This window comes from Crocuta crocuta, unplaced genomic scaffold (genome assembly GCF_008692635.1).
Source record: "Crocuta crocuta isolate KB4526 unplaced genomic scaffold, BGI_CrCroc_1.0 scaffold448, whole genome shotgun sequence".
In the NCBI taxonomy this organism is placed as follows: domain Eukaryota; kingdom Metazoa; phylum Chordata; class Mammalia; order Carnivora; family Hyaenidae; genus Crocuta; species Crocuta crocuta.
In genome coordinates this window covers 2,316,046-2,336,727 of record NW_027532411.1, presented here as the reverse complement: position 1 = coordinate 2,336,727, position 20,682 = coordinate 2,316,046, and the positions used below count along the sequence as shown (strand labels likewise).

General features: G+C 42.6%; 1 pseudogene; it reads left to right on the top strand.

The window, feature by feature from the left end:
* Positions 1–13,041: 13,041 nt before the first annotated feature.
* LOC144243771 (zona pellucida sperm-binding protein 2 pseudogene) lies at positions 13,042–20,037 on the top strand (annotated as a pseudogene).
* The last annotated feature ends 645 nt before the right edge of the window (positions 20,038–20,682 follow it).

Here is a 20,682-nt window from a genome sequence, read left to right as displayed (position 1 = left end):
ACATCAAAGATAAAAGCCTTATCAGTGAAGCTTTTAAAACACACCTGATTTTGGCCATTTGAGTGACTGACGAAGTCCATCTCTGTCTTTCTTCTTCCATTCACAGCTTCCAGGAGATTCTGCTTCAACTCTTGGTGGCCATTTAAAAGCTCCTTTCACTGCCATGTAGTATTCCATGGTATAGATAAACCACATCTTCTTGATCCATTCGTCAGTTGATGGACACTTAGGCTCTTTCCATGTTTTCGCTATTGTGGAGAGTGCTGCTATGAACATTGGGGTACATGTGCTCCTATGCATCAGCATTTCTGTATCCCTTGGGTAAATTCCTAGCAGTGCTATTGCTGGGCCATAGGGGAGTTCTACTGTTAGTTTCCTGAGGAACCTCCACACTGTTTTCCAGAGGGGCTGCACCAGTTTACATTCCCACCAACAGTGTAGGAGGGTGCCCGTTTCTCCACATCCTCGCCAGCATCTAGAGTTCTCTGATTTGCTCATTTTAGCCACTCTGACTGGTGTGAGGTGGTCTCTCAGTGTGGTTTTGATTTGTATTTCCCTGATGAGGAGGGATGCTGAGCATCGTTTCATGTGTCTGTTGGCCACCTGGATGTCCTCTTTGGAGAAGTGTCTGTTCATATCTTCTGCCCATTTCTTCACTGGGTTGTTTGTTTTTCGGGTGTGGAGTTTGGTGAGTTCCTTATAGATTTTGGATATTAACCCTTTATCTACATGGCAATGAGAAATAATGAAGTCTGGTCATGTGTAGCAACATGGATAGACCTTGAGGGTGTTATGCTTAGCGAAATAAGTCAGGCAGAGAAGGACAAATATCACATGTTTGCACATATAGGAGGATTAGGAGGAACTTAACTGAGGACCATGGGGGAGAAGAAGGAGGGAAATGGTGGGGGAAAGGGAGAGAGGCAAACCATGAGAGACTCTTGAATGCTGAGAAACAAACTGAGGACTGATGGATGTGGGGGGGAGGGGGGAGATGGGCATGGAGGAGGGCACTTGTGGGGATGAGCACTGAGTGTTATATGGAAACCAATTTGACAATAAACTACTTGTAAAAAAAAAAGATGTTGAAAAAAATAAATAAAAGCTCCTTTCAATTTCATGACTGGACCATGTCTATTGTCTCCCACTCTGATAACTACAAATAAAAATGACTATTCCAATTTCTTTTTAAAAGAGGGAAGAATATGCACTAGAATAAATAGATAAGATTCATTACAATGGGATTAAGATATTTTTAAGCAGCAGTCGGGTGATTTTTCTCAAAATCCTCCTGACAGTGATGAGTTCCTGTATGCATTTTTCTGCCCCTGCTCCCTAGCTGCCCTTGGCTTGAGACTTGCCCATTATTCTGGAATGCATCCAGGGAAAAAGTCAGAAGAGGTGGGGGCCTCTGATGGTTGAGCAACATGAGGGCTCCATTAAGGGATCTAAATTTTCTTATGGGACTTGGGTTTTGAAGCCCCTCATTTTCTAGAAGCCTGCACTATATCAGAAGTTGGAAACAGCCTGTTATTGATTGCAGCTGTGTCCTTGTTTGGCGGAAGATGAAGGTGTAGAAAGCAAATGTAGTCCCATTTGGCAAGGAGACATTCCAGGTGAACACCAATCAGGAAAGATGCCTAGAGACAAGGTTACAAGCCACAGAGAGAGAACTGAGAGTCCCAGGATAGATAATAAGTGCCTTGTCTCTTAAAGCGAATCTCCCAGAGGTATTGGAACCAAAACCAGCTTCCTGTGTACCCAGACACTCTTTACTTGTAGGACTTAGGGCAAATGTGTACATACATGCATTACAAGCCCGACATACACAATTGTGTTTCAGAGTTTCACTGTGTGTCACACATATTATCAAATGCTCTCTCACTTGATTTAGGGAAAACAGGTATTAATATATTTGCGCTCCTTTATACATCTCCACATCTGAACTGGGCCTATAGATGAGTATTTGGGGATTACTAACCTTGGAGGTGTTAACCACTCAAAAAACCCTAAAAATTCTTGATGTGATGATTTGCCTTTTGAGTGAGGCGCAAATTTGAAATTTTTCCTGTAAAATTTGAGTTATTTATTGAGAACTTAATTGCCAACTCAACAAGCACATCACAGTGGAGTTTTGTTGTAGAATAGCAACTCTTAGGATAGAGTAATGCCTTGATTTCTTTGTTAAAAACAAAAAGTTCTGAAATGTATTCCATTTGCTGGACTGGGAATGGAAATGGAAGTCAAGAAGACTTTGAGTTAAATGTGGAAGGTTATACATAGGTGTGTATCTTTTCTGCTGCTTAAAATGTCTCTAAAACTGAATAAGGGAATTTATAATGTGGAAACTAATCAGAACCAAGAGAGCTAAGGAAGAAGCAATAGGAGACAAAGGATAGTAACAGAATTTTGAAAAATGGTCAGTGGATTAAGGACCAGTAACTGACTTACAGAGCAGAAGTTATGTGCTGAGTGCCCACAGATGCAGGTACTGCATGATTTAGACACTGAGTATCTTTGCAGATGGGAGAAGGCACAGGACTAAAGACAGATGGATTGACAGAAAATGTTGTAGTATGCATCTGGATTCCAAGTCTTTTCCCCCAACTCTTACAGCCAGGTATTTTCTCCCTTACTTGCTCTTCACACACACACACACACACACACACACACACACACACACACACACACACACACAAACACGCATGGATGCAAGTTTATTCTTTAGAGAAACTTAACCCAGGAGAAAAAACAAGCAAAATAGAAGTGAACCAAGCATAGTAGAAAAAGTAGTTGAGGGTAAGGCTGAAAGTGGGGAAGGACGAGTTATGTGAAGGTCTGCAGAGCTGAAAGTCCTTCAGGTCCCTTTCCCTCCTTAGTCTTAGGATCTTCACAGACATGCATACAACCACGAGTAAGAAATAGAAGGATTTGTTAGTAAAGGAACTTTTCTCTACAGAAAAGACTTACAGATACTGGTACCTGTAATGCAGGACACCCTACAATGAAAAAGCCAACTCAGGGGCGCCTGGGTGGCTCAGTTGGTTAAACATCCTACTTTGGCTCATGTTATGATCTTACAACTCTTGAGTTTGAGCCCCACGTTGGGCTCTCTGCTGACAGCATGGAGCCCATTTCTCATCCTTTATCTTCCTCCTCTCCCCTCCCCTCTCGCTCCCACTCACGCATGTGTGCACTCTCTTAAAATTAAACATAAAAAAAAAAAAAGAAAAAGCCACTCAGACTCAATTACCCTGTGGTAAAATCCTGCCAGTCAAGAAGCCCCACCTACTCACATGAAATTAAAATTTTAGTACATCATCCATATACTGCCTGCCTTTTGATGAAAATTTTCAACATGAAAGATGGAGACTTTCTAGAACCATTCTGGAAAAACAGTATGGAGAGTTTTCAAAAAATTAAAAATAGAACTGTAACTACTCTATGGCCCAGCAATTGCACTACTAGGTATTTATCCAAAGGATACAAAAATATTGATTCAAAGGGGGCACAGGCACCTCAATGTTTATAGCCGTGCTTTCAACAATAGCCAAATTATGGAAAGAGCCCAAATGTCCATCAACTGATGAGTGGAAAAAGAAGATATGGTGTGTGTATACAATGGAATACTACTCAGCAATGAAACAGAATGAAATCTTGCCATTTTCAACAACTGGATAGAACTGAAGTGTTTTATGCTAAGCTAAATAAGTCAGTCAGAGAAAGACAAATATCATATGATTTCACCCAAATGTGGAATTTAAGAAACAAAACAGATGAACATAGGGGAAGGGGAGGAAAAATAGGATAAAAACAGAAGGAGGCAAACCATAAGAGACTCTGAAAGGCAGAGAACAAACTGCGGGCTGCTGGCGTGGAGGTAGGTGGGGGAATGGCTAAATGGATGATGGCTATTAAGGAGGGCACTTGTTGGGATGAGCACAGGGTGTTATATGTAAGAGATGAATCACTGGGTTGTACTCCTGAAGCCAAGACTACACAGTATGTTAACTAACTCAAATTAAAAATAATAATAATAATAAATAGAAAACTGGAACTGGGATGAGAGTAATGTGACTGGACAAAGAAATGCAAGAAGCTGAAGAAAACACACATTCATCTCAGGGAGAAAACAAGGATATGTGTTCCTGCTGGGAACAGGAATAGTAAAAAATAATAATAATTTTTAAAAAGGCCCTTGGGATTTAAAGAAAAAACCATGATAGCTAAAAATACAAATTCAATTCAAAATTTTGAAAATAAGGTTGAGGTAATGCTCTAGAAGACAGAACAAAAAGACAATGTAATGAAAATTCAAGAAAAAATGTAAGAAAATTAGAAATTCAATATAACATTAAAAAACCCAACATGTAGGGGCGCCTGGGTGGCTTAGTCGGTTAAGCATCCGACTTTCGCTTAGGTCATGATCTCGCGGTTCGTGGGTTCGAGCCCCGCGTCGGGCTCTGTGCTGACTGCCAGCTCAGAGCCTGGAGCCCGTTTCAGTCTGTGACTCCCTCTCTCTCTGACCCTCCCCTGCTCACGCTGTCTTTCTCTCTCCTAGGAATAAATAAAAATATTTAAAAAAAACCCAACATGTAGAAATTTTGGAAGAAAAACAGGGAAGAAGTAATAAAAATGCATAGAACTGAAACACATGAGTTTCCAAGTTGAAGTGATTTGTGGCATGCCCAACACAATGAGAAGAAAGCCCCACGTCAATTATGATAAAATTTCAGGTACCAGAGATACAGAAAAGATCCTAAAATCAGAAACTGGGTTTCTGAGGAAAAACACTTGAAGCTAGCCCAGAAGACAACAAGAGGACATCATAAAAATTGTGAGGAAATATGTTTTTAACTTTAAATTCCAAATCCTGCCAAATCTTGATCAAGTAGGAGCATAGCATTAAAAATGTTTTCATATATGCAAAGACTCAAACATTTTACCTCCAAGGCCCTATTTCTTAGGAAAGTGCTGGAAGATGTGTTTTTGCTAAACAGGTCGTGAGCCGAGAGAGAGAGAGAGAGAGAACAAAACTCCACAAGACTTGAAACCAAGTAACAGGCCATTAGTATAAAGATAAGATCATGAAAAGTCTTGGAACAGATAGTGAGCTGGCCTAAAAGGCAACTGCTCAGATTTGAGCAGGAAGATGAGGGGGTCCAGAAAACAGTTGGAGCTGATAGATTATTGGATGCATTTGACCATGTGGAGAATAGTGTGTGTGTGTGTGTGTGTGTGTGTGTGTGTGTGTTTTGGGCAGTGAGGGAGAATAAATCTACCAGAGCCATAGGGAAGAGTTAATGATTGATACCTAAGAAAATTAATCAAATGAAAAAAACAAGACAACCATAAACTCCAGAAAAAATCAAAAGTTATTCAAGACAGGAAACTTTGCTTAGTCTGTAAAATATAAACACACAGTATGACTTAACCAAAAAATGTGGACAGAAATATCTTTAAAGGAGAAGCATGTGGGTAAGACCATGTGTGTCAGTAACTGTGAGGAAGAGGAGAGCTAACCTTTATCCATCAGTATATAAGTAGTGAGTGTCTGAAATTGATACATGAAATGATAGAATCAGTACATTATGAAATTATGGAGGTATGTTTTAAAAGAAACAACTAAAAGAGTCTAAAGTGTTACTCGGAAAGAGAACTGCCATTTTCTTTTCTAAACCTTTTACTGCTATTTGGCTTTTTAAGTAATGTTTATGTATTGCTTTAATAAAAATAAAAATTAGTTAAAAATAAAAGTCACCAATAAAGTTTTTAAAAAGGTATTAAATAGGTCTATATAATTGACTGGTTCTTATCCAGAAAATAGAAGTCGGTGATAAAGTAAAAAGTAGGATATACTGTATTAAAAAAAAAAAGCATCTGAAGATGTCACAGTGTTCAATTATACTTTGTGAATTTTATCAGGGCAGGAAGCAAATAATATATTATAATGACTTTTTCACATGTGGAAATTCTTGAAGATCTTTGATTATGTCCCTGTGAATGCCAAAGATATATTGAACTAAATCCAAACTAACAAAGCAAATAAATTATGAAGAGATTTTTGGAATCAGGAAAGAATTTCTTCGTTTATTGAAGTGTTTGTGAGGACTTTAAATATCAGCCTCCCCTGGTACATTGAAGTATTGGATATCAGCCTCCAGCAAAGAGTCTAGGGAAGATCAAAAGAAGGGTTAAATCTAAAGAGCTAGGAGTTACTGCTACGCCTTGATTTGTAGTGAGATGAGACACAGTGGCTCTGACACTGCAGTGAATTAACAGGAAAAGACTTCCTTCTCCAAAGTTTGACATCCATGCCACTCGTGAGGAACAGACCCGCTGCTTTATTAAACAGGCTGCATATTTACAACTGTTGAATGTAAAGAGCAAACACGTGAACTTTCTCAGCTTGAGTTGGAAACTGCTGAGATTAAGAAACTTCCAAATCACCGAAAACATTTTTTTTTTTTTTTAGGAAACAAGAATCAATCCCCTTGAACAAAGCTAAAGGTGAACTTATGTCACTTTTGAAAAATTTCCGACGCTTCTTTTGCAAAAAGTAATGTAACTTTGAGCGTTGCCTTTACTGGGAGGAAAACAGCAACACGTTCTAAGTCTTAAGGGGGTAAACATAAAGGGTAGGTCTCTATCTTGCAGCCTCATTAGGCAAAGCTCATTGAGACTAAGTCGTGTTCTTTGAATGGATGGTTACACACAGTGCCTTCTTTATCACCAAGCCTGAAATGCATCCCCTAGTTATAAAATTGAAAAAGCCGGTTAAAGAGCAAGGCTGCACACAGCTCCCTCTTGGTGCATTTTCTCATCATTGTTGACTTCCAGAAAGCTACCACCTCCACCATAAGTTTGTCCAGCACATCTTAATGATTGCTCAAGGCTTCCTGTCTGAGGTGGGAAGGTCTGATGCATCTGGCTCCCTTGGGGTGTTTGGGGTAAAGAAGGACAAGAACATTGAAGCAGCAGCCTCTTTTGTTGACATTCTAGAACAGAAGGACATTTCAGTCTCCAAGGCATCTCCTCAGGGAGAGAAGATTCCCGTGTAAGAGGAGGGAGGCCGGCAATTTTCTGCAGCATCCAGATTTATGCAGCGCTGGTGAGAAATGGTCGCTGCCTCCTTCAGTGTTGAAAGGACACATGAGCCCCAGGCAGCAGCTGGATAGCCTAATGCAGGGACCCTAAGAAGAGGCTTCCTTGCATTTTTCTCCTTGTGAAGCCTGAGCCCCCGGCTCCTCTAATTCCAGAGGTCCTCACAGATGCTGAGGCCAGAAGCCCAAGGAGGAGAAAACTCCTCAGGAGAAGAGTTTAAATTATTTGGGTTGACGATTCCTTCCTTGACTGCTGGATATTGGTAATAGTAATCACCTGATGGGGGTTGTTGTGAGTATTAAAGGAATTATTAATTAAATGGAATAGATTAGAACAATGTGTGTCTCAATAGGGTCAGCCATCATTAGTACTCATAGTTGTGGTAGTATTTGAAAGTTCAATGAGGACTTAAGAGTCAAACTACAGTTTACCTGAGGAGGCAGCTGGGTGACCGGACTACTGTACATTATTATCTGACTGAAGTAAACCATCCCAGGTCCCAGTGAGGACTTCTGTGCTGGAGGAAACAGGTCAACATAGCCCTTCAAAGAGCCCAGAGGGGTTATGGAAACCAAATCCATCAGAAGTTGGATGTTGGTTACAGAATCATTGTAGGAAAATAAATGTAGGAGAATAAATATTATCCATTTATTCATTTTTAGACTTTCATCCAGATCCGCCTTTAGTAGTTGAGAATATTGAGGCATCAAGAGATTAGATGAGGGGCATCTGAGTAGCTCAGTTGGTTGAGCAGCTGACTCTTGATTTGGGCTCAGGTCACTATCCAGAGTCATGGGATCAAGCCCCATGTTAGGCTCCACGCTGAGCATGGGACCTGCTTAAGATCAATTTTCTCTCTCTTCTTTCCCCCTCTCCTCCTCTCTCCCATGTTCATGCTCTCTCTCTTTCTCTCTTAAAAAGAGGTTAGATCAGGCTTTCCTAAGGACATGACCTAGAGAAAGTAGGAGTCCCTGAGAAAGCCTTTGTCCATCATGTCACATTATGTCCTCCTATTGAAAAAAAGTTGATAGAATGGAAGGTCCACTCTTCCAGGGTTTGTGGCTGCTTTTGAGCCTCACCACTTATACAAGTAGGGGACATGATCTGGATGGCTCCCTTAAACAAAGGTGCAGCAGTTGAATCTCAAAGTGGTATTCAAGGAGAAGGGCAGGATAGCCTGGAAGTATGGACCAGGGTCTTATGTGGCATCACAAATGATATAATAACAGTGATGATGGCAAAGGAAACAATCAATAAAACTAATAGGCAACTGATGGAATGGGAAAAGATAGTTGCAAATGACGTATCAGATAAAGGGCTCACATCCAAAATCTATAAGGAATTCACCAAACTCCACACTTGAAAAAGAAATAGTCCAGTGAAGAAATGGGTAGAAGACATGAACAGACACTTCTCCAAAGAGGACATCCAGGTGGCCAACAGACACATGAAACAATGCTCAGCGTTCCTCCTCATCAGGGAAATACAAATCAAAACCACACTGAGATACCACCTCACACCACTCTGAGTGGCTAAAATGAACAAATTAGGAGACTCTAGATGCTGGCGAGGATGTGGAGAAACGGGCACCCTCCTACACTGTTGGTGGGAATGTCAACTGGTGCAGCCCCTCTGGAAAACAGTGTGGAGGTTCCTCAGAAAATTAACCCTAGAACTCCCCTATGGCCCAGCAATAGCACTGCTAGGAATTTACCCAAGGGATACAGGAATGCTGATGCATAGGAGCACGTGTACCCCAATGTTCATAGCAGCACTCTCCACAATAGCTAAAACATGGAAAGAGCCTAAGTGTCCATCAACAGATGAATGGATCAAGAAGATGTGGTTTATCTATACCATGGAAAACTACATGGCGATGAGAAAGAATGAAATCTGGCCATGTGTGGGAACATGGATGAAACTCGAGGGTGTTATGCTGAGTGAAATAAGTCAGGCAGAGAAGGACAGATACCATATGTTTGCACATATAGGTGGATTAGGAAGAAGCTAACGGAGGACCATGAGGGAGAAGAAGGGAAAAATAGTGGGGGAGAGGGAGGGAGGCAAACCATGAGAGACTCTTGAATGCTGAGAACAAACTGAGGACTGATGGGGGTGATGAGCATGGGGGAGGGCACTTGTTGGGATGAGCACTGGGGGTTATATATAAACCAACTTGATGATGGACTATTTATAAAAAAAAGTGATGATGACAGTGATAATATAGCAAAGTTGTTCAAATCCTTCCCTTGCTTTTTTTTTTTAGGTAAGTTACCTAAACTCCCCAAGTCTTTATTTTCTTACACACGTGAAACATGGTTAAGTATGGTACCTGCCTTGGAATTGTGAAGAGTAGGAAAAGAGCTAAAACCTATAAGGTGGTGCTTGACACAGAGCCAAGGTAACTGCCTAATAAATGCTAACTCCTAAGAGGAGGTTCCCTCCTAAGAGGGATTCCAAGTTGTCCAGTTTCCAAGGAACACAAATAGTATTGTCCACTGGAATTTGAACACAGAACTCTCAGACTCCAAAGCCTGCTCCTAAAATGTGCCATAATGTAGGCAACTTGGATACAAAGCAGAACTGAGGCAGAGACAGACCGGAAAAGGATTGTAGGTCTGCGTTTTAGGTTCATTCAAGTGCTCACATTCGATTCTAAACTTAAGAGAGTGAATTAGATTCTAAACTTGGCATTGTGGTTGCAATGAGCCACTAAATATGTTGCCAGGTTACTTGAACTTCTTCTGGATGGGTCATCTGAGTTGCCAGAATTCTCCTGTTCACTGCACATGGGTGTCCAAGAGAGAAGGCAGATTGAGATTGGCCCAGAAGTGGAAAGTGAGAACTGACCCCCGACCTGTAACTGTGATACCCCCGACCTGTAACTGTGATACCCCAGGCACTCACTTAGCATGTGGGAGCCACGACCTGTTTGGCAAAAGTCTTCTTTTGTTAAGGAAGAGTGGGAGCAACTCTGGAAAAAGATGGCAGCTGTCCAATAGAAGGAGAAATCAGGGTTCAGTAATAGCAATTGCTGCAGAACTGGGCACTAAAGTGGTGAACGAATCTCTCATGTGCAATTCAGCAATATACATCCTAGGGACAGGGTTAGATCCAGACACTTATAATATCATAATTCTGGAGATTTGATGCCTTTCCCACAAATGCAGATGTCCCTCCCTCTCCTTAGTTCAGCATCCGTTCATTCAACAAATACTTACACGTACCAAGTGGGTTGTAGGCACTGAGGGTACAGTAGTGTTTTGTTTTCTTCATGTGCACAAAGCTCATGGGTCTTCCCTTCTAGAAGAGAACATAGGCAACAAACAAAGAAATTTATCAAAAAAAAAAAAAAAACCAGTGGGATATGGTGTGAAGAAAAAAATAAGCAGGGTAAGGAAGAGAAAATGTTACAAACTGGCTGGCAGGGAAGGGCTTTCTGACGCATGACTTTTGATCAAAGAAGGATGGGAATGAGTGAGCAGATGTCTAAGGAAGGAGAATTCCAGGCTGAGGGGCAACTACAAAAGCCCTAAGGTAGATAAATGCAGGTGTAGGAAGGGGACTTGGGTAGTCAGAGCAGAGGGAACAAGAGGGAAAGTGTGGGAGAGAAGATCCAGCAGGAAGCAGGAAGCAGGGCCTGTAGGATTTTGATGGCAGGAAAGCTTGACTTATATCCTGAGATAAGTCTATCTTCTCATTTATGTTTTGATAGTATTATTTCATTTAAGATGAGGCCAGAATGTTGGGTTCCTAAATGTGCCCAAAGACATAGTCTATCAGTGCTGAAAAGGAGAATATGAAGAGGAGGAGGGGGACCTTGCAAGACAGATTGTGTTTACATCCCTTCAAATTTTAGGTGAATGTTATTTTTGCACTTAGGAGTCTCCCTTAAAGCACAATGGCATAGCTGTCCATCAACCCTTTAACCCTTCTCAGCTGTGGGGATGGAGAAGCAGGAGGAATTGTGACTTCCAGAATTCAGAATAAGAATTCTGTTCACTGGGGCTCCTGGGTGGCTCAGTCTGTTAAGCATCTGACTTTAGCTCAGGTCATGATTTCGCAGCTCGTGAGTTCGAGCCCTGTGTCGGGCTCTGTGCTGACAGCCAGCTCAGAGCCTGGAGCCTGCTTCAGATTCTGTCTGTCTGTCTGTCTGTCTGTCTGTCTCTCTCTGCCCCTCTCCTGCTCACACTCTGTCTCTTGAAAATAAACAAACATTAAAAATTAAAAAAAAAAAGAATTCTGTTCATTGGACTAGTGTCTGAGAAAATCATTTAGAAGCAGTGGATATAAAAATTAATTGGTGTCCATGGCTGGGCAAGAGAAAAAGGGGCAGGAGTCCAGTGATTGTCCTGGGAAAGCTATGCCAGACAGTTTTCAAAGCTTCCTAGAAATGGTCCACAAAGCAGATAATCCATATGTGAATAGCAGGTAACTGAAATTCTGCAACAGTAAGACAGTAATTGAGTTGAAACCACCTCCAGAGCTTATGAAGTGATTTTACAAAGAAAACAAATTAGCTTATGCCTCCTAAAATAGGTGAGTGTCGTTAACCATCAATGCAAAGACTTCGGGAGGCTAACATAGCAGGCTTTAGCCCTTTCCTCCCCCTTGCTCCACCTGCTGTAAAAATGTAGCCTCTGGATTGTTGATGAGAAACAGCTTTGTCTTTAACAGCTCAGACTCCTCATCCTGTGCCCTTGATGTGGAGGAACCCCAGGTATCATGACATCTTTGGACTTTTGAATCTCCAGGCCACCAGTGGGTGGATACTTCCATGGCATCATTCTGAGTCCTGACGTACAGGTACTGAAGCCACAGAGCCTCGATTGTGGAATAGGACTGCCCATATCTGGATCTTGGCCCTGAATCCTGGCTCTTTATTTGCTGCCTGGGCTTGGACACACCTACATGCCTCATTCACAAAATAAAGGGAAAAGAGCAGGCCACCTAGAAGAGCTCAATGTGAGTACACTTGTAAACACACACGGTAATGCTCGATACAAAAAGTTCCATGATCAGTGTTACTTATTCATACTGTTAATGATATTGGCTATAGTTTTCTTATTTTTCTTTCTTTAATTCTTTCCTTCTCCTCCTTCTTCTTCCTCTTAAGATATCTTTCTTTGTATTCATTTCTTCTTTTTCTCATATTAGCACTATTAACCCTCCTCATGTCATTATTATTACTGTATCCTAAAAATAGGCTTTAGACTCACTTAACTTTGACAAATAATGTGGCATGGTGGTGAGTGGGAATGTATGCATGGTCAGTGTTAGTACTTTACAGATGATACAAAGGTTGAACACACCTTTTTATCACACCTTGTCCAGAAGGGAGGTAGAGACAGGGTGAGGGAGCAGAGGCGTAGTATAGAGGAGGAAGGAGGGGGAAGGTGGGAAGAGAAGGGTGAGAAAAGCCACAGAAAGCCCTTAAGGGGACATCCCACAGTGTAAAGAACATAAATGTGCAATCATCTACCAGAGTGTTTTATCGTCTTGTGATGGGGGAATTAATCCTTGATTATCACCACTACTCTGTTTAACCCTAAAATGTGAATGTGTGCTTCAGAAAGGCCTGATTTTGCATGAATGAGGTTCCTATGGGCCACCAGAAAGGCTGGGAAGATGTAAAATGCAGTCAGAGGTGGAGACCAAGAGAAAAGGGAGCCTTTAGGGGAATGGGATGAACAGGTTGATACAATATCAGCTAATGGGCCGCCATAGAGGTAGATAAAAAGCATTAACTCACTGGAAGAAAGTTAGGGAATGCTCCGCCTTTTGAGGAGTGGCTACATCACCTTCACCGTGAAAAGCTGCTGCGTGTCTGGCTGGCAGTATGTTGTAAAGTGCTGGAGGGCATTGATGAGAGTGGAAAATCCTTATTATGGTTTCAAGTGACACCGGGGAGAGAAGTTGTCATCTGGACCTGGGGAGATGGATCTGAAACCTGGAAAGGACGAACTGACCAGCACCCGGAGAGAAAGGCATGAGTGCTCTTCTGGGAGAGGTATAAAGCAACAGTAAGAAAGTAATTGGGTTGAAACAGCCTCCAGAGCTTATGAAGTAACTTTACAAAGAAAACAGATTAGCTTATGCCTCCTAAAATAGGTGAGTGTCTCGTGAACTGACAGTGAAAAGATCTTGGGACGTTAACACAGCAGGCTTTAGCCTTTTTCCTCTTCATTGCTCCACCTGCGGGAGATGGACAGCCAGGCTGGGCCCCTGACTTGTTTATCCTGCTGAACCCCAATGGGCTTCTTCCGTCTGAGGACAAGAGCATGCCTCACCCATGCCTAAAGCCTGTGTTCCATGACCCATGACAGAAAGAGTGAGCTCTGCCCCGTCCAGCCATGTGCGCTTGAGCACATTGCTCATCCTTTCAAGGACTCGGCTGCCTTACCTGCAAAACGGGTGATAGAAGAGTGACTTCAGATCAGGTTAGTGGTATTAACAATATCCTTTGGAAGCCATTCAAGGACAAAGGCATGAAGGGATGGGGAAAGTGGGATAATGTTGTGTTCCAGCTTTGCTCACAATTATGCCTGCCTCATTCAGAACAGCTCTTTTGCTTACACGAATGATGTGATGCTTATGGGTGATGTTCAGCCTTAAAAAGGGCTTCAAGGCTAAGGTTGGAAACCTCGGTTCCACCATCTCTAGATTGCTTTGGCCTCTTTCTGTTTCTCATGAGGTGATGTGAGAGTATATTGTGCTGAAAACATGATAGAAAAAAGGACCCAGATAAAAATAAATTGGGAAAACGAGTCTGCCAAGGATACCAGGGCTTTGGCTCAGGGAATCTTCAGGTCCTGCTTAGGAAGTGGAAAGGTTCTGCACCGGCGGGGGGGGTCATTTCTCATGCCTCCTTCACATTGATCTCTCTCAAATGCAGAACTAGATTCTGCCTGTTTCAGATTATGGGCAGAAACCAGTTTGAAGCACCTATTTCTTGTTAAGAGTGTGTGATGTAGGCTGTAATTTAAATATATTACCCAAGACAGTATGATGAAAACAGGTGCTGCTAGCTGCACCTAATTGGGACACATATTGCCATGTTGGTTTGCTCTAGGGACGGTTACTACGAGCATCTAGCTCGCTTTATCTCCCGCAACACCAGAGTTTCAGATATTAGCATGTTGTTATAAATGGATTTGCATTGCTGAATTGCTGGTATTCAAAAATATGGGGATTCTAGAAATATTGTAAATATTACAGAGACCCTAGGAGCACCTGGGTGGTTAAGCATCTGACTCTGGATTTCGGCACAGGTCAAGATCTCACAGTTTGTGAGTTGGGACCCCACATGGGGCGCTGTGCTGACAGTAAGGAGCCTCCTTGGGGTTCTCTTTTCTCTGCCTCTCTGCTCCTCCCCCACTCATGCTTGCTCTTGCTGCGCACTCTGCTCTTGCGCGCACTCGCTCTCTCTCAAATAAACTTAAAAAAAAAAAGGAAACCTTAACGACAGAATCTATCCTTCACAGTGGTGTCTGGGGTTTGATTCTGAAACTGTGCTTTGTCTAGCAACCAATTTGGGAATTATCTGATCCATCTTCTGAGGTTAACTGAATCTCTGCTTCCAGGACACGGTCACTTTTGGTTTATACATAGGTGTGGTCACCACAAATCTGGCAAAAATCTGGGACCTCATTCAGTTTCTAGAGCAGGTTACATGGCTGTTTTGTTCTTTTACTAATAAACTCTCACGAGTGGCCAACTTTGGTTTGAGGTCTGTTTCCAGAAGAACCTGGGAGCAAAGTTTTGGGGGAAGAAACTTCTACCTTTGCTGCTCAAAATGTGGTGTATGCAGCCAGCAGCGTAGGCATCATCTGGGAGTTTGTTAGAAATACAGAATCAGACCCACCCCAGACCTACCGAATCAAACTCGGTATTTTAATAGGATCCCAGGCGATCCGTGCGCACATTAAAGTTTGAGAAGTTCTGTTACAGGCTTCGCCTATCTCTGACTTGAGATATTTACTGATGGTGAGAAGAATAAAATAACTGGAAGCATGAGATAGGCCTAGGCCACTTTGCAACAGAAAGTGAGAAGAAAAATTTCCGAGGATGTTATGCTCTGGGCCTTCTGTGAAGAGCTTGGAAGGAAGGGGAGGAGAGAAGCAGGGAAGGAAGAAAAGCTTAGCACAAGTCTCCAGGTCAGATACTGGCAGCGACCAGGCTAGTTAGGGACACAAGAAAGGTCGGAGGGATGGGAGCCCTGCAAACAGAATTCATGCTTCTTTCCAAGCCTGCTCCCGTTCCTCAGCCTGGACTCCTGGCACAGGGAAACATGGGCCTAGTGTTGTCGGACCCTCTGACTGTCTTTAAAAGCCCAGAATCTACATGTTAATGGAAAATTCCCGGATTTTTATTCAGCGAGGCCCAGTAGACTAAATCTAATTCTATCAGCTAATAACAGCTGAGCTTACTCAGTCACCAACTCCTTAAAAGGGTCCGTGGCAAGTCCCTTCTCCTCTCTGTATTTCTATTTGTGTGTTCCTTTCATGGGTTATTATTAGGGAACCTGTAATTTCCCAAATCCATTAGAATAATAATGATGTGCTTGGAAGACCTGAACCAAAGGCTCTGAGAATACATTGCTGATTTCATTTGGAGTTGATCTCTTTGGAAGGCTGGTGACCTGCTGCTTTCTAACAGGGTCTTGATTTTCTGTTGGCGAACCCAAGGGTTCAGAAAACACCCTGCTTAACCACGCATTACTATCTAAACAGGTGGCTACTAGAAGCTTTGCAATTTGGTGATGTACAACTGAGTTCAGATTTGAGATGTTTGAGTAATCGTTTTACTCTAGGGAGATATGGGGTATTGGGGGGTGAGCGGTGGCAGGAGGTGGGATTGCTCAGAATCCCCGGGAAAAGTAGCAAGCTGCTTCCCTGGAGATGTGCCCCAGAATGGTATGGTTTTCAAGGTGTTGTCTAAAGACCACCTGCATTAAAATGACTTGTTACATGGTACCCAGTTGTCCTCCATTTCTGCTGAGGACAGAGCAAACAGAAATGCCCTTGACCTTGTTGCAAAAAGAATTAGAACGTTTTGGAAGTGCCGGTAGGACTGGGATACTTGCATGATGCTGTTACGCCAATGAGAGAGCACCCCTGCCGTAGATGAGGTGTGTATGGTATGCCGTAACCCATTTCTCTGGAGGACCGTGCTCCTGTCTGTAGTGCTTTCCTGGATCTGTGAGGGCACACACTCCCACCAAGGCCACTTTCATGCTACCAGTGTATCCTCACTGAATAGGAAGATGGGGAATGACATGAAGAATCGGCTGTCACTAGCCTGCGCCAGCCGGCTCTAGCTCACCACAGACAGCCCCTAATGAAGTGATCCCAGAGGGATGTTTAAGTGCAGGGAACAATGGCATTGCTACATAAAGGGAAAATACTGTGTGGTGTTTTTTTTGTTTGTTTGTTTTTTTTTTAATTTAACCAACTAGAAATTTAAACCAAATACCAACATAGTTTGCAGTGTATAGACCTGGGGTGGGCTTCTCAGAATGTCGGTATGAATCCCCTGTGGGTCTTGTTAAAATGCAGATTCCAGTTCAGTAGGCTCTGGGCTGTGGTCAGAGTCTTGTGTTTCTCACAAGTTCCTAGGTGAGGCTGCTGATGCTGGTCCAAGGACCACACTTTGAGAACCCCTGCCTAGAGTCTAAGCAAATTGACTGACGTTGCCTTTTGCCCCCTTCCCTCAAATACCAGTTAAAGCCTGAAAATTTACTATTCGACAAGATTGAAAGCCACTAGTGACAGAGGACATGGAGACTGAGAACTCCAAATGCTAGAAAAATTGTCCTGGTATTTGGCCAACCAGTCAGTCCCATAGTGTTCTTCTGGAATGGAGTAATTGGAATAGGAAGGAAGATTTCTCTTACCTTGAGACCAGAATCAAAGGGAAATTCCCTACCTCAGTGGGTGTCTGAAAATGGGGATCATTAACAAAAGCTAACTATGAAATCTGCTTTACTAGGGATGATCACAGACATGATACCTTGATTGCCCATGAAGACCATAAGGGACTCCGAGGACCCGAGACGTCCATTGAAAGTGGGGGTTCTGTGTCATGTCTGTCTTTTAGACCTACCACGTTAGGGTTCCTAAAACGTCTTTGAAGGGTTAGAACTGACTCTTGGGGCCAAGAAAATCACGCTGTACTGAAATAATATTTCCTCTCATTGTCTGAACAGTAGAGTGTTTTTGAGTGTTTATGGGTGTTAAGCATTGTGCTGGGTGTTTTATCTACTTTTTGTCCAAATCCTTCACGATTTAGGCAGAGTTGGTACTATCATCCCCATTGTCAAGTGAGAAATTGAGGCACAGTGAGATGATATAACATGGCTGATGCCAGGATACGAGTAAATAGTAGAGCCAGAATTTAAATTCAAGTTTGTTTCTCCTTTTTCTGTGTATGTTTGACCTTTCACTTCTTCTTACCTTTAAATTTTTGAAAATAAGGGTTATGCCTTTTCTTTTATTTCATCTTTGAGTACCCAGGTAAGGGGTGTGTGTGTGTTTGCACACGTGTTTATATACACAAAGTCTATACAAGATGCTTTGTTTCTTGGGGTCTGATAACTGTGCAAATGAAAATAAAATGTTAAGTCCACATTATTTATATACTTGTTCATACCAGTCAATGTGTTGTAAAAAATTCCAATACTATTTTATAGTTATTGCATATAATTTTCAATCTGCAACTGAGAGAATAATGATGTACAAGAAATGTGTATGTGATGTGGTATAAGAACACCTCTGGAGCACTCAGGGAGAAAGCAACAAACTCAACAGCAGAATGGGGTTGGACAAGTTTTTTTTCATTGTAGTGGGTGAAGAACTGAGGGGCATTTAAAAGCTGACAAGTGTCTTGACCCAATGAGAAGTCTGAGGCAAGCCAGGTCTGAGGTGCCCTTCTCAGATCCCTACTCCTCCTCAGACTGAGGAGTGTGGTCTCAACCTGGGCAAGGACTAGATGACCTTGAGTGGCCCAGGGGGCAGTCTGCTTGGCTTCCTAGAGACCTCAAACTCAAGAGACCCTCAGGACAGGGAGTGACATTTCCCAGGTTTTAAAGAAGGAGTCTCCATTCCATGGGCACCAGCAGTGTTCCTGGCAGCCTTTCACTGCTCTTTGAAGAACACAGCGGGGGTATTGAAGATGTGGGCTGCAAGTACTGAGGGAGGGCTTCCCTCACCTTCAACATGCAGTGGGGTAGGAGGTACATGCGTTTTGACATGAATGCCAGCTCTGTCTACCTCGGATCTTTGTAAGTGTACCAGGTGCTGTTGGCGTTGGCCAAGCTGTTCTCCTTCTCCTTCCTGGCAAAGCCAGCCTCCAATTTCAGTGGCTAAAATGCCACATACCCTCTTGCCCAGCATCCCTAATGGCTATAGGTGGCACGTGACCCATTTTTTGCCAAATGAGATTTCAAGAGTACTGTGTTAGAGAGTCTGAGTAAAATTTTCTTTCCTGATGAAAGAGGTCCACAGCAAGACCTGTCTCGTCCCCTCACCATTCTGCGTGTGGTGTTGGCAGTATAAACGAGTGAAGCCTGGAACTACAACAGTCGTCCTGTGATCATGAGACAGTTAGCTTGTGGGCAGCCAGGTGATCCTTTCTGTTCTTGAAATTAACCTGCTAGACAACCTGGAATTGGGGAAGCAGCTAGCTAGAACAAAGGTCCCCAGTTGTAGTCCGTTCTAACAGCATTCAGAGCTTTAAAATTTTCTGGCATCAGCAGATGTGTTCTGTTGTTTACCTGGCTGGTCAGAAAAGAATGCTAAGTGATTCACTGGTCGAACTCCCAAAGTTTCAGTGCTTTATGGTCTTTGCCTGTTACCGTTGTTTCTGTCTATTTGTATTGAATAAAAACACCTCTGTGTGGGCTGTGGTGTGAGCTGGGGTCTGCTCTGGTTAGGTCTGAGCAGGCTTCATCACTGATTTGTCTCACCAAGCATGCCTGTACAACTTCAGTTTTTTATTTTTCATAAAGGAATGTCCCCTCTGAATTCAATAAAATTCGCTGCAGAATAGAAAAAAAGTCATCTTTTTTTTCATTGACCAAGTCATCTATGAAAATGAAATCCATGCTGCCTGGGCGGATCTTCCTCCAAGCACAATTTCTAGAGATAGTGAATTCAGAATGACAGTGAAGTGCCATTACACAAAAGATGACCTGCTAATAAATACCCAAGTCCAAAGTCTGCCTCCTCCAGTGGCCTCAATGAGGCCAGGTCCACTTACCTTAATCCTGCAAACCTACCCAGGTAAATCCTACCTCCAACCTCATGGGGACAGGGATTACCCTGTGGTAAGATATCTCCGCCAACCAATATGCCTGGAAGTGAGAGTCCTAAATAGGGCTGACCCCAGCATCAAGCTGGTCTTAGATGATTGCTGGGCAACACCCACCATGGACCCAACCTCCCTCCCTCAGTGGAACATTATCATGGATGGCTGTGAAAACAACCTGGACAACCACAAAACCACCTCCCATCCAGTTGGCTCCTCATCACCTATCCTACTCACTATCAGAGGTTTGATGTGAAGACCTTTGCCTTTGTATCAGAGGCCCAAGTGCTTTCTAGTCTGGTCTACTTCCACTGCAGTGCCTTAATCTGCAATCAACTCTTTCCTGACTCCCCTCTGTGTTCTGTGACTTGCCCTGAGTCATCCAGACACAGGAGAGCCCCAGGCACCCCTAAAGAAGAGAAAATGATCGTAAGTCTTCCAGGACCGATCCTCCTGCTATCAGATAGCTCTTCACTCAGAGATGTTGTGGACTCAAAAGGGTACAGCGCTGCCGGATACGTTGCTTTTAAGACTGTGGTGGCTGTGGCTGCCTTAGCAGGCCTTGTGGCAACCCTAGGCTTCATCAGCTACCTGTGCAAGAACAGAACCATGATGTTAAATCACTAAGGATTTTCAAATAAAGTGATTGAAGTAAAAAAAAAAAGCTTGAAGACTAGAAGACAACACAGCAGGGATGGAGGCGAGACAAGATGGATAGCGCAGGGGTCTTTTTATCTCCTTTTATTTTAATTCTAGTATAGTTAACATACAGGTGTTATATTAGCTTCAGGTATACAATAGTGATTCAACAATTCTATACATTACTCAGTGCTCATGATAAATGCACTCTTAATTTCCTTCACCTAATTTACCCATCCCCCCACCCACCTCACTCCTTTCTTCTCTATAGTTAAGAGTCAGTTTCTTGGTTTGTCTCTTTCTCTTTCCCCCTTTGTTCATTTGTTTCTTAAATTCCACATAGGAGTGACATCATGTAGTATTTATCTTATTCTGACTTATTTCACTTGACATTTTATTCTCTAGATCCATGTTGTTGAAAATAAGATTTCATTCTCTTTTTTATGGTTAAATAATATCCCATTGTATATATGTGCACCACATCTTCTTTATCCATTCATCTATCAGTGAATATGGGCTGCTTCCATAACTTGGCTATTGTAAATAATCCTGGTATAAGCCTAGAGGTGCATATGTCTCTTCAAATTAGTATTTTCATATTCTTAGGGTAAATACTAAGTACAGTCACTGGAC